We start from the raw sequence: 4,193 nt of genomic DNA, 5'->3' as shown, positions 1-4,193 counted from the left end.
TAGCGACATAATGTTTGGGAAATGTTATAATGTTAATGATTAATATTGTGCGTTTCGCTCTTTTACCTGTTTGTTAAAGAAATGCTTTTGGACATACCAGTTGGCTGTTTTAATGTTGCACAAGAATGAGTTTTGCCAACTCCTGCACTCCAAAATCCTTCAACCTTAACTAGCTATTGATATGGTGATTATTAAGTTAATTGTTAATCAAAGTTCCAAATTGATAGATTAGTACACTTTGAGACTGAATTGGCTATCTTTTTCCGTGACTCCAGGCGGTGAGCACAGCGGGGGTCAGTCAAAGTTCTCATAGTGGATATTTGCCTTTTGACAGCATATCGTCTCACTTTTTTTTCTTTGTGGAGTATGAGAGGGGAGTGGAGACACAAACCCCCCCTCTCAGGTGTGTTTGTGTGTGTTTAGTGTATTCCTCATCGCATGAGGATTCAGTCATAGTTTTCATCATCACTAAGGCGGGGGAGATGTGTTTCGTGATAGCATTTCATCACCTAATTACTGCTTCAATCTTGTGTACATTTACCATAGTATTAGACAATTATATTTTCGATGGTTAGTTAAGAATGTCATGTTGAATGTTTGAATTATGCTGAAGTAAGAAGGATGTTAGCGACATAATGTTTGGGAAATGTTATAATGTTAATGATTAATATTGTGTGTTTCGCTCTTTTACCTGTTTGTTAAAGAAATGCTTTTGGACATACCAGTTGGCTGTTTTAATGTTGCACAAGAATGAGTTTTGCCAACTCCTGCTCTGCAAAGAACTCCAAAATCCTTCAACCTAAACTAGCTATTGATATGGTGATTATTAAGTTAATTGTTAATCAAAGTTCCAAATTGATAGATTAGTACACTTTGAGACTGAATTGGCTATCCTTTTCCGTGACTCCAGGGTGGTGCCCCGTTATTATTAATTCTTATTAATGATTTTATTGATTTTAATAATTAATGATTATCTTTGATAATGATTATCAAAGTAAATTATTGCTGATAGTCAAACTTGTAGCCAAGGCCCAACAAAATGGTGCCCCGTGTGAGGCAGAGTATTGTGCAATATTAATTTCAGCATAATTTTGGCCATTACCAAAATTCTGCAATCTAAAACCTTTAGACTATCCAAAAGTCTTTATATTTAACACAACGAGTCTGCCACAGGAGTAGATATCTAGATGTACTTACAAACAAGTTCAGTGTAGTGAGATTTGATTTTTCAAACTGATTTGGATTACTGTCTAGTAGTATGGTCAAGTGCGTCAAATAAAGACAGTTAGTCCAGAATAAAGATGCATGACTTGTACTGAACTGTATCAGAAGAGCTAACATCATCAGAATGCACATAACCTTATGTTGTTTATTGGAGAGAGACAGGACAGTTATTTCTCTGCTCTGTTTTATAAAAAATGTCATTGTCTAAAATCCTGAATGTCCTGTACCATCAATTTTCACATAATAATATTGGCCATAACTTAAGTACTAAGTATGCATCAAGAGTTTGTTTTTCACTTCCTGTTTCAAAAACTAATGTAAGGCAACGGACTGTTACACACAGAAGAATGAAAATGTGGAGTGGTTTGCCATGAGACGTTACGCATTTAACAAGAAAAATGTTTTTAAAAAGAGTTTAAAGAAATACTTAAAGACACAGAGCACCAGCCCCTCTCCAAATAGGACATGTTTTGCTACGTAATATCTGACTTCTCTTGGTCATTTTTTATTTTTATTTTATTTTCTCAGTCACTGTTTACCCTGTTTTGGTGGTACCCCTATCATTTTAGCGTGGGTACTTGCTGTCATTGTTGTTAGTAGTTTTGTTGTTGATTTATTGTTTTTTGTTTGCTTGTTTGTTTTTGTAGTTTACTTGTTTTTTTAAAAATGTTTTGTTCCAAAATGTTTGTTGTTATTTTGCATTATGATGTAATATTTACCTGTGTGGACCCCAGAAATAGTAGTTGCTACCTTGGTAGTGGCTAATGGAGACCTACATACATAAATAAATATTTATTACAGTATTACTGATTCTGTTCAATTATCCATTGTGAAACGGCAACTTTCCTGTAATACACTGAAATATTTTATTAACGTTAAACTGATACTTGATGCAAATAACATGAAATACATGGTTTTCTTGAGATCAAGGGGGCGGCTGTGGCTGGAAGTAGAGCGGGTTGTCCACTAATCAGAAGGTCGGTGGTTTGATCCCGAACTCTTCCAAACTGCATGTCAAAGTGCCCTTGGGCAAGATACTGAACCCCAAATTGTTCCTGATAGTTTCAGGAGTGCATTTTGCCCAACCAAGGAGAGAAAGGGAGAGAAGAACAGAGAGGATGCTCTACTTCACAGACTGAGAAACTACTTGAAGTCTGAAATTTTAATATAAGCATGCATTAAAAACAGAAGCAAGCAATATACAACAACATTAAAGTAGCAGAGTGAGGACTTTCAACTGAACTTATTCCCCAGGTTGAAAATCTAAATGGACTTAAAATGGTCGTTTGTACATCTGTCACATCCTGATCACTGTACTTTGACCATGTCTACTGTTCACAGCTAGGCCTTGAGAATCCCCAGCCCCCAGATTGTAAAGATAATATTAACAAAGGTCATTCTTTGGCAAGCTGCAGCTGGACGTATTTTTGCATTTGAGGTGACAGATTCTATGTTACATGACATTGGATTTTAGCAGCAGACAAGCACAGACAAAGAGTCTTACTGGAAGCAGGCAGGAAAAGGTAACAAAGACTCAAATCAAAAAGTTCACACAGAACCAGAGAATATTTAAGTTACATTTTAGTTTGAATTCTTAAGCCCTTTTCCACATGCACATGCAGTAACTCCTGTTTCACTGACTTTTATCTATTTACATATTCTGCACATTTCCAGCTCTATATTTATATTCTGAGGCTCTACTGGAATATCTTTGCATGATTTACAGTTAAAAACTCCTTATTTATCTTATACTGGCCCTTTATGCAGCCCCTCAGTTCAGCCTCTGTCTGAAACAGGCCGTTTTAGCTCCTGTCTCTTTAAGGTCCCCCTCCCGCCTAGCCCACTTTGTTCTGATTGGTCAGCCTCAGGAAGCTTCCCCCAGCTCTGGAGGCTACGTAAACAAACTATAGTAGCAGGACTTCACTTCTTTTTCTCCTTCTTTACTCCAAATGCCAACTTCTCTGAATCGGGTCTGAAATATGAGTGGACAATGTGAACAACACATAGAAACACCTTAGTGACCACCTTAGCAACCAAGGCTACAGAAAAGACAGCAATTTATGGGCATGTGTGACAAGCTGATGTAAAAAAAATGTCACAAACGAAGCGTTTGGAGAAGGCTGAAGCCCTGAGTATTGACTTGCAGGCAGCATTTCTACATACGCTCACCTCAAGTTTTGGAACTTTGACAACATGTTTAATATCTGACATCATAACAGTATATAAATGACAGAAAACCAAAAAAAGCAGAATATGTCCTCTGTAGCAATTGCAAAATGTACTGAGGACATTTTACAGTTGAAAATAGACTTGTCACTACTCTTTGTTGGACATGGTGACATAGTTTAAAAACATATTTTGGGCACTTCTGTACTTCAATTTCCTGTCATTTATCGACTGTCATATACACTGCATATACTACATCTAGATTTCACATCAGGCTGAGCAGTTATCAGAGCCTTCACATTTTATATTCTAAAAATTAAAAACTTCCAGACTAAATTGATATAAAACATTCCAAATGTAATACATGTTCTCAATCTTGCAACTTTGCTTTTTCTACACTAAAAGCTATCTAAACTTATGAATACCATAAGACGATTGGTCAGGTGATTTTCAGATGTTTAGGTGGATTTAGGTGTGAGTGTGTAGGTGCTGAATTTTACTTTAGAAATTCCATAAATAAACACCTGCAGCACTTCCATTTTTTGCTGAACACAAAACACACAGACGATGATTATATTTAAGACTCAATAACACTTTTATTCAAGTTTACTTCATGATAAAGCTGAATTAAACAAATACTGCATGGTCATAAATATTACTCTTTAATAAGCTGGTCACATTAATAAATACTCTAATATTAAAAATAACATCTGACATAATAAATACTGAGGTATTTCTGATACTTGACGTGTTTTATGAACGTATCAAAATGTAAAAAACAAAATGAAGAGTAAACAACTTGG

Source organism: Thunnus albacares, chromosome 19 (genome assembly GCF_914725855.1).
Source record: "Thunnus albacares chromosome 19, fThuAlb1.1, whole genome shotgun sequence".
In the NCBI taxonomy this organism is placed as follows: Eukaryota; Metazoa; Chordata; class Actinopteri; order Scombriformes; family Scombridae; genus Thunnus; species Thunnus albacares.
The sequence above is the reverse complement of the archived record's forward strand: the minus strand, read 5'-3'. Positions refer to the sequence as shown.